A 12,502-nucleotide genomic window follows, 5' to 3' on the forward strand; every position below is an offset into this window, starting at 1 on the left:
CCCTAACCCTAATGGCAAGGGAGAGGAGTGATAATGTTATAAATATAGCATACACTTTTAAAACTGATATTGATTTTATTTTTTAGGCTGGCCTTTTTCAGGTGAAAATATGTTTAGCTGCTGTCCCTGTCCACAGCAATACATTGCTTTGCTTCTGTGGCTGTCCTCTGGCCTGCTTCTCCAATCTGGCGACTGGCTGACCGTCATCTACTGTAGATACTACACACTTAGTGCCTCATACAACCCCATTTCAAAAATTCTAAAAATTTTAACCAAGAAACAGATCAAACTGTCAGTTTATATTTTAAGTGGCAGGGCCAGAACTATTACCAAATTTCAATATTATAACCACTGTGCATGGTTTATAATCATTTTGCAACGGCATTCATTTTAGTCCATTTAATGATGTCAAACTGATGTACTGCACATTGAAGTGGATGATGGATGCTCAATAGCTGGATTAGATTATCTTGATACACATGGATTGAATAATAATTAAAAATCAATTTGACAACATGATGATGGAAAAATCAATGAATAAAGCAAAGCCCTCTTGCATAGTGAACACATTGCAGATTTTCACAGAAACCTCTGTAATGTTACTGTATAATGGAGTATGTGGGAGCTTTGAAAAATTGGCTTCTCTGGAATAAAAACAATATTTGCCACTTAGCATAGAAATAAGTGGGAGGATCCATTGTCAGAAAGTAAACAAAGCAGTGTGACAAGCCAATACCCCACCACCCACCCCTCAATTTGTGTAACACAATGAAGAATCAGATCAAATGTGGATTAGAAATAAAATGCCCATGGCATTTTACGTACATGCACCTTCCAACTGTATAGATTGTAAGCTTCGTACTTACCAAGGCACAACATCTGGTATTACTGTATTCTATTATATGATATTATTATATGTTATTATACTTTTTTCTCTGTGTTCACTCTGTGTTTCAGACACTTTAAAAAAAAAAATCAGATCAACTCTCTCTAGCTTTTGCCAGTGCTAGAAACTGGTGCAACTGATGCAAACATTGCCAACCTTGAAATATAATAAGCTGAACAACTTTACAGGAAAAAGTAATTAAGCATGTTATATGGAAAGAAAAATTGTACATGATGTATAGTTATTATACGTATTTAGTATTCAGATTGCTTGAGTATACATTGTAAAGCTAGGCATCCTCCCTCCCTCATGGCAATGTAGGTCATATTTTCCTCCAGCTCCATCTCTTGAGTGTCTCAGTATGAGGCTAGCACTGCCCAATGCCACCAAACAGCCTCTAGGGACGCACACACACACATTCCGACAGAAGCGATGCCAGGCAGACCTCAGACATGTTACCATACTGCACCACTGTCTGGGACCTCCATTGCCACTGTATTCCCAAACCACTATCCAGTGCCACGCCTCATAGATCCAGCCTCGGGCCAGGCCAGCCCTGCCCAGCTGTGTGTGATCCAGAGCAGACCTGGCTGACACCAATCCACCCTCCATCCTCACCATCCACTCCATATTTCTCCACATCTCCTACATCCTAATCTCTCTCATCACTTGTTTCTGGATGGATAGGGGTTTGGAATTGACGGCAGGCTTGTCGCCTCCGTCCTTGCCATCGCCATCTGCTTGGTGAGCTCAAGGAAAGCGAGAGGAACGGTCGCGTGCGCCTGCCAGCTAGCCTTGCCGAGGGCCATTGCGTCCAAAAACGCTGTGCCGTGCCGCAGAACCTTAACTCACTGTCACAGGGCCGTCCAATGTGATTGATCTGGTCCATTTAGTCAGAGCAGCCAAGTCTGGAGGAGGCCTGGTCCTTCGGTAGCCCCTCCAGCCCCCTTCAGCCCACTCTATCCATGACATCCCAACTAGCACAACACAAACACTAAAGGCCTGCCAGCTGGCCCACAGGCTTGACATGCTCTGCCTGCTTTTTAGTTAACACGCCACAGGCCTAAAACCAAGTTTACATGGCTGTCCACAGCTCAATCATTTTGGCTCCTATTGAGGTGTTATTGAACTGAATTAAATCAATGTTCAAATTGTGATATGCTTTCAGTAAATGGTAATTTTGTTGGAAAAACAGAGTATTTTTCCTTTCATACATACATACAGGGCCTCCCAAAAAAAGTACACACACTTTACGTACTGTAGGTTTTTATTAAAATTAATTTCATTTTCAAAATGTAATAGAATTTACAAACATAATATTATTGTTTTGTCACCACCTGTTCTCGACCTGACGTCCGTTCTGGTCCAGACACTACTGATAACATGAAGCAATGAAATCACACACATCACGAAACAATTCCTGTTCAACTGTTGCAAGTCTCTTAGCGTAGACTTTGTCTCTTAGCTATCCCCATTAAAATATATATATATACAAATGTATAAAAGAATGTGTGTGTGTGTGTGTGTGTGTGTGTGTGTGTGTGTGTGTGTGTGTGTGTGTGTGTGTGTGTGTGTGTGTGTGTGTGTGTGTGTGTGTGTGTGTGTGTGTGTGTGTGTCTGTGTCTGTGTGTGTGTGTGTGTGTGTTATTTTTATTTAAAAAATGTGTCCTCCAGAATAACCTTGATTCATGGATTAGAGGCAGATGAAATGTAGTTCAAAGGAAATTAAAAAGTCATCAGCACAGGTTTGTGCCGTTTCATTTTTCATCCCTGATAATAATTCCTTTTCAGCATATAGCCATATTCCTATCCTTTTTATTGGATGGTTGCTGCTTTGGCATTGCTCATTCCAGGGAAGATATATCATTGGTGTTTAGTTACTAAGAAAATTGGTTCCCTAGACACAGGGGTCAAGGCCACAGCCCTTCATCCAGTTGCTATTTGCGCTCTGTGTGTAACTTCTCAATGCTTCTCATTGTTAGTTTTTCGGATTTACCCATTGCCAGTCTTTACGGTTTTCCTTAAAATTCCAACCACATCACATGGACTTATTTTTCTCTTTAGATGTCTAAGTTCTGAAGAGAAATCGATTCTTGGGCTGCTCCATTTCACTGTATAAACAGAAAACTATTGTTGTTAAAAGTCATGTAAGGTTTCCATGATTTGTTGATATAGATGTGACATTTAGCTGAAACAGACGTTGCTTTAAAGCTTTAATTGTGAGCGCTGAGGCGAGGCAACGATACAGACCTATAGTTTGAGCCTTGGATTCAGAAGAGAAATTGACTCTATGTGCTGCATGTACACTGAGTGAGTTTAAGAAACTCAGTGAAGTTGTTAAGAAAGTTGAATGTCCTATCACTTAAATATTTAAAAAGAGGAGAGCTTTTTCTCTGAAACTTCAGTATCCTCTTGGTCACATTTTTTTTTCTCATACCCCCATCTCTCTTTCTCTCTCTCTCTCTCTCTCTCTTTCTCTCTCTCCCCCTCTCGCTCTCTCTCGCGCTTGCGCGCTCACCGCTTGCTATTTCTGTTTCACTTTTGCTGCAGAAGACAATCTGTGCATCAGACACAGGGTAAAAGGGACAAAAAAGCTGGTAATGCAGATCTGATATTTTTTTAATTTCCTCTCTGGGGATCAATAAATATTAAATTGTTATCTTATCTTATTTAAAGGTCCAATGTTGTAAAAAGTGAGATTTCCATGATATGCTCCATATTATAATAAGGCAGGTTGAAGTGCTATATAAATACTGTTCATAAAAATACATGTTTCTTAAATCGAGTAGTTTGCATACAGGTCAGTCATGTCTAATCTCCATGATCCGCTATCAGAAGTTGAAGTCACACTATTATCGTGACGACCTAAGCAAACTCCCTATCTGACTGAGACAGTTGGAGCACTCGTCTGAGAGCTGTACAAGGACCACCATGGGAACTTTACTAGAGAGGTTAGCTGGAAAGATTGTGGGAGTGCAGTGACAGTTGGGGGACTTTTCTCATGTGAAAAGGTCCCAGCCGTCCCATAGAAAAACACACCACTACAAACAAAGAGCATCTGTGACCTGATAATGTGGCACTCTGAGTTTTAACAATTTTGAAAAAGTAGTGGCAGTTCACTATTTTTTTTCAGGCCTTTTTTTTTGGCTTCTCCACATTTGTAATCGTATCCAGGTTAATTAAAGAATTCTTTCCTTAATACCCCAGAATATAATCATGACAGTTTTACAAGCAGCAAGGTAATATGATCTCATATTTTTGTTCGGTGCTGTTAACCGTGTTCCAAAGTAGTTTTAAGCGTGTCTCCGATGGTGACATCTCATCATGGTGCAGTATGAAATGCTCCTGAAGTTGAATGAGACTCAAACAAAAGCGTGAGGGAATTAGTACATGCGAGGCACATTTCCAGAAAGTGTTTATGTTCTTCTTAAAGCCTTTCTCTGGCAGAAGCGATTACATGAACGTCTCCTACTTATTTGTTTTCATCTGAACGTTTGGCTGAGGGGTTTATCCATCTTGACAAGCACATAATATGGCTTTTGGTGCTGTGAGGGAGAAAATGAGAGAGATCGGAGGAGAGGGGAGAAAATGTGAAAGTTAAAACAGAGGCTCTATGGTGGGTTTTTATCACTTTTCTAGCTCTTCCCTTCCTCTCTTTAACAACATGCTTAACCCCCCAAAGATGTGTTGAAAGATCACAATAATCCCCTCGAAATGACATTAGTCCTCACTCTTCTCTTTGAGTAGGTGGAGTATGTATCTGAGCCAAATTACTGAAGACACTCTAGGGGGTTGGGAACGATGTGATAAACACATAAAGTTCCCAATGTAATTTGATTAAGTCTAAAAAGTATAAATATGGTGTCTGCTCAGCATCCCATGCTAAGCCAATTAGAAGCTCTACAGTAAATGAATTGTAGGCCATATGATAGTTTGACTTGATTTCTTTAGCAGTCAGAAGGAAGTGAGCATCTGCGGGTGCAGATCTTGGTGGTAGTAGCAAATATTCAAACGAGAACTTTGAAGGCCGAAGTGGAGAAGGGTTCCATGTGAACAGCAGTTGAACATGGATGAACATTTCATTATCCTCTGTTGGTCACTATAATTTCTGAAGAAGAAACCTTGAAACCACACCAGCATGAAATAGGTTATTATAAAAAAAAATAATTTATACAGGCTATAGTTATTGCGATTACTCACACTGGATCAAGACACTCAAAGTCTCATTATTACGCTATGTTGTATTCTATAACCTACCACACCAACCACAACCCCTGTAGCGAACGACCAGGTCAGAAAACAATGTTTCGTTTGCTTCATAGAAGGACAAAAAAGGAAAATGTATAATATTGCCCAGTTGGATTGTCCTCTAACACACTGTCTCAACCACTTGGCCACTACTTGAAGCAAACTTCAAAATAGAGCATTACAGAATGTGGACCTCTCCCTCTACCAATGGTGCATTTGGACATTGCTGAAAGCGCACCAAAGTGCTTATTTCTACTCCATCAAATGGGGAGCCTGGGAGGCTGGATTGGAGTGCTCAGCTCCTAAAATTGCCGCCAAGATTTGCCACTGACTTTTCAATAAGCTTTCATTTTTATTCTTGACCAATTTCATGTGTTTTACTATTTTGTTTTTGTTCAGGTTTTTCAATTGCTTGTTGTATGTGGGGAAAAAAATATGGGATCTAACCATCTATATAGCTTTCTGTCTGTCTGTCTATCTGTCTGTCTGACTGTCTGTCTGTCTGTCTGCCTTGTGTAATAACTTGTGTTCTTTGGTTGTGTTCCTTGTGGTGTATGCATATGTCTGACACTGTTTTTGCAGCCTATATAGTTTTGTATATAGGCTGTCTGTTTGCCAATCCATTTTCCCTGGTGTGTGAAGTGTTGGATAATTAGCTGCCTTATCAGCCTGGGACACGGGCAGTCTCCTCTCCACTGACAGGTCATGGAGCCGAGGACCAGCGGGAGGTTGGAGAAAAGGAGGTGGGATGATAGGGCCACAGGAGGAGTGACAAGGAGGAGAGAGAGAAAGAGAGAGAGACTGACAGAGAGAGAGGAGAAAGGAGCTGAAGGGAGAGAAAACAGGGGAGAGGAAGTTAGGGGAAGAGAGTCAGACAAGACCTGAAAAAGAGAAATTGGATAAGGAGCCAGACAGAGGAGTAGACAGAGAGATGGAGCAGTTAAAAAGGGGGAGACAGTTAGGCCCCGCAAGGACAGAGCAGCTGCTCCGGCCTATCAGCTCTTCCACGAGACCTCGGCACTCATTAGCATAAATTCGAATGACAAATGTGGCCCGCTTTGGCAAAGACTAATTAATTCACGGAGGGGGAAACTCACCAGAGTAAGAATTCAAATCATTCAACGCCACAGGCCTGAACAAGTGTTAAGAGGGAGCATGTTGAGCTCCATTGTGTTTTTTGTATCACTACAGTGGCTTAACATGTCCTGAAAAGGTTACTGCTTTCATTTCAGCATTTGAGTTGAGTTTGTTTTGATTTTTTGTGCATTCTTTTTTCTTCAGAATTCAGCTTGAGCTTTTCTTGTAAAAGTTTTGTTTCTTGAGGTACAATCTTGTTTTTTATATATATTCCATACTTGTGCGATAGGTGTGTGTGTGTGTGTGTGTGTGTGTGTGTGTGTGTGTGTGTGTGTGTGTGTGTGTGTGTGTGTGTGTGTGTGTGTGTGTGTGTGTGTGTGTGTGTGTGTTAGTGTGAGGGAGGGTGGGTGTCATTAGGTTGATTAGACTGATTAGATGGTTTTGTTCGGTATATTTTCACACACCTACACACACACACACACACACACACACACACACTCAGGACTTCATGATTTATAAGAGGGAACAATGGACTGGAAAAGATTGCTTTGCTCTGAAGTGATGGCTGTGACTGTGCGGCCTGGAAAACACAGGGAAAGAATAAGTGCTCCCCCTTGTGTTCAGCATGCACACTTCTGCTTTTAATCATGCCTTAATCTGGTTTCATAAACTATGATCGTAGGACAGTGTAACTCTAGGTCACATTCAACTTATATTGCACTCTGTCATTACGGTACATCCCTTTCTGTCTCTTCTTTTCTTAAAAAAGTGAGCCTCACCTCATTTTGTCCTCCTGTATTCGCTTGTCTGAGAAGTCTGCCAATGAAATGTCTTCTCGACTTTTGCTAAGAAGCCTATCACTCTCAATACAACAAGTTAGCAAGTGACACCGATTTGCAAGGGGGGCCTAAATGATCTGTTTGAATGAAATCATAGATAAAGTGTCTTCTGTTTTTTCCAATTTACAGCAGATTACAGCAAGTCATCAAATCCAGGTGTTCTTTCAACGGCACGAGTATGTGTGTACATGTCTCTGTAACTACGTATTAGAAAGAGTGTCTCTCATTTTTTCTTGCTCTATGTCCGTCTCACTCGCTCTTTTCCTTCCTATTCAAAACACACACCAAGCACAGGCAGGTGCAACCGTTTCTCTTACCAAATCCCTTGTAAAAGACCCCACAACGGTTGCCCAAGAGCTCTCCCCTGCTAAACCAGGCTCTTCCTGCACCATAATTACATCAAAACAGAACATGTTGTGCAGCGTGAGGACTATTTATACATCCACATCGAGAGCCAGTTTTTCGCTTTTTCTGCTTTCAAGGAACAACCTTCTGCGACGACTGTGTGTGTGTGTGTGTGTGTGTGTGTGTGTGTGTGTGTGTGTGTGTGTGTGTGTGTGTGTGTGTGTGTGTGTGTGTGTGTGTGTGTGTGTGTGTGTGTGTGTGTGTGTGTGTGTGTGTGTGTGTGCGTGTGTGTTTGTGTGCTGGGGGAGTAAATGCGTGGTGGTTGGTGGGGATAAGCATGATTCTCCAGGTGGCACACGGGGGCCCCAGTTGCCGTTGCCCATTACCAATTACCCAAAGACTCCCACACCTGTGAAATGCATTATATCTTGACCAAAACACTGAATGGAGGTGGTTCTCTTTTTGTCTGACAGTGGCAGACAGCTAAAGTGATTTGAAGGCAATGCTATAACCAACTGTTGGTTCAAAAGGGATCATTCAGGCAAAGCCACAACTATAATGGGCCTACTATTCATATCTTTGCATGAGGCCATCACAATTTCCACACCAGCTCTGTATGAAATATGATTGCTCTCTGGTTTAAACTACAGAATGGTCTTTGTTGGACAGATCTTATAATCGTGCAATGTTCCAGGCTCTGATGGGCAATTACACTGTAGGCCCGGCCATTATTTATTTAATACCATCACTACCATGGCAATGCCGTCTCATTCCTACTAACATGCTGTCATTTAGCGTTTCATTTTATTTCCTGAATCTCCAGATTTGTAGATATTTAAGGCATCATCATGTCAACAACGGAAGATACTTTTCCACATAATGCGCCATATATTACAGTAAACTTATTCATCAAGTTGGAAAACTCCATGACTTAGTTCTTTTTTATTATGTCTGTTAGAGGAGGAGGAAACAGAATGTTCATCCAATAGAAATATGCAAATGTGTTTTGATAGATAGTCATGATCAAATGACCGCTATGTGCCATGTAAGGAGCTGGTCAGCCTAAGTGATAGTTATGGTCTTACTGGCTGGAAGCTGGACCTGAGGTTAAGCAACAGCAGCAAAACAAGTATACACTAAGAACAAAGCAATGTGTGATTCAATGGCAAAACTGCACTGGGGCAGATTTGGGACTACAGCAGATATATTAAGACAGAGAAACCAACTGACAGAATGAGAAACTTAGAAGGTTTATGTAATGTTCATTTTTAGGTTCATGCTTGTATTTTGAGTTTCTAAAAGTTTGCTTTAATGTTGAAAAAATAAATGATATATTCAGACCATTTTAGCGTCTGTCTCTTTAGGCCCACACTCCTGAAAAAGCCTAGTCTGCTCTGATTGGTCAGCAGTTCCAGGTCTTTCACATCTGCACTATGTGCACCACCATAGCAGCCGGGGGAATGACTGTAACGACACTGTAGGCACTTTCTACCTATATTTAGTATAGCTGTGACATCACAACTTTACAGAAGTCCTGACTGCTCATTTAAAGGCACAGTTTTTGAATACGATCTGTGTACACTTGTACGCGTTTTTACAGTATTTATATAGCACCTCGACCTGCTTCATAATCAAGAAGACAGAAAAATCTCACTTTATGGGACCTTTACTTAGTGATACACAGTACACACAGGATACAAATACATAAATGAAATAAATACATTTAATATACAGTATGTGTGTATATATGTATGATGTATTCACATTACATCTGTTAAACCTCAGTGCACTGCAGGCAGTTATTTGGTAAATCCATCAATTACTAAGTAAAAAATACATGCAGAGAGCCCCCTTTGATGTAGGGGAAAAGCCATATGCAGGGTACATATACAAACCCAGCCAAGAAACACAATGCCCCCACACTCCCCCTACATAACTTCAGAGTGTCATGACCAGCATTGATGGGTTATCCACTCTCTCACATTACTGATAAGCCTGTGGAGCTTCAGAGAGTGATACAGTATTAGGCCCGACCAAGTAAAAATGAATGACCCTCAAAACTTCACTCACTCATGTTGACTAAATGTCAAGGATATTGTGTCAAAATCGCAGCAGACCAAGAAAATATTGTTATTTGGTTTTTCAATAAATAGCAGGACATGGGTCACCAGACATTATGTAAAGATGCACAACGTTTAGAAGTGCTGTATTATCCCCAATTATTAATAGCACATAGCTTTTCTAGATAATATTGCTAGCTTACTGTCAGATTCAGACTTACTGGCACATTCCTATCCTATACAACATGTTTTAGAGTTGAAAAAAGTTGTGGCTCAATCTACAACTACAGAGGGCAGCTACAACCTGATATTAACGATAACGATAACGAAAAAATAATAATATGGACTAATCTAGACTAAGATATGACTACTGCTACACCTTTGCTATACCCTGCTGACGCACATGGAGGAGAGAGGAAGGGTGCGGAGGAATCATGGGAGGAAATGGTTTCATGGCTGAGCTGACTGTTTGAATTAGTGTATCTGAAATGGGCATCGTCTGCTAGCACTCTGACATGGTGTTGCTCTCGCCTTTGGCATGCATCCATCCCTTCAGACTGACACACATACACACGCACGCACGCACACACACACACACACACACAAACACAGTCACACATACAGTCACACACACACACACACACAAACACAGTCACACACACATGTGCATGCACACAAACACATGGAAACACACATCGTGCATTTAGCTTGCCTCCCTCCGACCTCCCCACTGTGTCTGACACAGCACCCATGATCCTTTGCCTCGCGGGCTGTGAGCTGTCAGAGTGACAGGGCAAGAGGAGGTTGACATGTGACACTGTGAGAGAGGATCAAATGTGTCATCATCATCTTCTCAAACAAAGAAACAAAGAGACACACAAACTCTTTTGTGTACCGTAATTTTTATCAAAACCAGGTTTAAATTGCTATCTATTTGAATTTTGTCCGTTTTAACCACAATTTAGCTTTTTAATCTATACAGCCACATGTATAGTGGACCCAAACCATGACCCATTATGCAGGTTAAATAAAAGAAAAGTTATTAAGTAGATGGGTCAATGCTGAGAATGTAAGCTCAAATATGATCTGATATAAGCAGGCTAAGGTGTTAAAATTAGATTGGGCCAAAAATGTACAAGACTCCTGCAGTAATCCTCTATTCTACTCTCCTGTGTCTGACAAGCTGTTGTCAGGTACAGCACATGCAGTATGCACACACACACCTACACCCACACACACACAGACACACACACACACACACACACACACACACACACACACACACACACAAAGCTGTCTGGGTCTAACTAGCTTAGTCCAATCCGTCCTAAGCTGTCCAGGCCTCTGCTGTGTTAGTAGACCACACATCCACACATCAGCCCTTTATTGTTCCTTCCACTGTGGTAATGGAAACAGAGTCAATGTGGCACAGAGGGGAGGAAGTGGTGACCAAGGGCTGTGGGCCCCGGGCCCTGCATGGCCCCTCTGTAGTTGGCATCTCTTTACTCTCTCAAACACACACACACAGGCACACACACACACACACACACAAACACACACACACACACACCACATACACATTGTTGGGCACAACCTGTCTTTCGCTCCCTCTCTGGATTTGACACACACATACAGTATACACCATTACGAAGGAGCTCGGCAAGCCACACTGTAGTGAAAACACACACCGCCCCTGCATCCTTTCAAATGGGAGGAAATCCTGGACATGTCAAGCACATTTAGAAAAATACTTGAGGTTTTGGAGAAATTGGGATCACCTCATCCCGGAGTAACGTGATGCTAGTTATATTAAAAAATGAAGGGGGGCCCATATGGAAGTCATCCCAGACCTCATGCATGCTTATACGAATCAAAGGAACTCCAGCCCAGCTGCTAATGAGGGTGACCGTGACGTTTTTATGTTGTTATCCTACTGTGTGGCTTAGGTAATGGCTGTATATAGGATGGGAGGTTTCATCCACACACACACAGGGGGGTCCGGGCGGTATTGTTACAGCCTAAACACATTTTTATGGGCTTTTTAGCTTTTGAATTATAGTATCAGCTCTACACAAGGCAGGTAGGGTTTAGGGGATGGTTAGAAGGCTGGATTTACTTACAAGCTGACACAGAGCGACTGGTTCTCTGTTTACAGTGAAACACCAAACACCAGTTCATCTGAGCAAAGCAGAATAGAATAGAATAGAATAGAGTAAAGCTGTGTGTGTGTGTGTGTGTGTGTGTGTGTGTGTGTGTGTGTGTGTGTGTGTGTGTGTGTGTGTGTGTGTGTGTGTGTGTGTGTGTGTGTGTGTGTGTGTGTGTGTGTGTGTGTGTGTGTGTACTTGCATGCTCCTGTGCTATCAGTCTTGGTCAGGTCCCTGCCTGGGTGTGTGAAGGTTTGTCTCCCTGTGTTGTTGCAGCCTGTGTAATCATGGTATTAATTATTAGCTGTTTGCTCTCCATCATCCACCTCCCCTGGGGCGGGCATCGTGCCTGGCCTGCCAAGGGCTGGCTCTGGGTGTCTCATCCACTATAAATCTGCACGGTTAACATCACATTCATCGGAACAGCAGTGTGAGGCACAAGTTCTTGTACATGTCTTATTGCAGGGTGGAGAATTGTAAATTGGTTAGTTTAAGAAGAACTTTTATTGGCATTAAAACATGTTATTTCTTGCCTTTATTGGTTTTTTGCAGCTACATGACATGATGCCATGCTTCAAAACCACACTTATAGCCTGAAATCATGTAGTTCAGCCAAGAAATAAACAATGTGTCCCCGTGGGCTTAGCCTAAATGGTGTGAGAAAAGATGTCTCACTTTATCCAGCTTAATGTCCTCAGGCCAGGCTGTGAATTAGTCTCAACTCTATCTGATCTCATATGTGTCCTTTTCACGCACTGCCACCGGCATATCCCCATCACTCACTAACACACACGCACGCTTATGTACATTTGTCTCCCTCAAATGCCACCATGGGCATCGCTCCTTCAGAGATACTTGTGAAATGAATTGTCTGAGAGAAAGTTACAGCATCTGGCAGTGATT

The sequence above is a fragment of the Echiichthys vipera genome, assembly GCF_963691815.1.
Source record: "Echiichthys vipera genome assembly, chromosome: 4".
NCBI lineage: Eukaryota > Metazoa > Chordata > Actinopteri > Perciformes > Trachinidae > Echiichthys > Echiichthys vipera.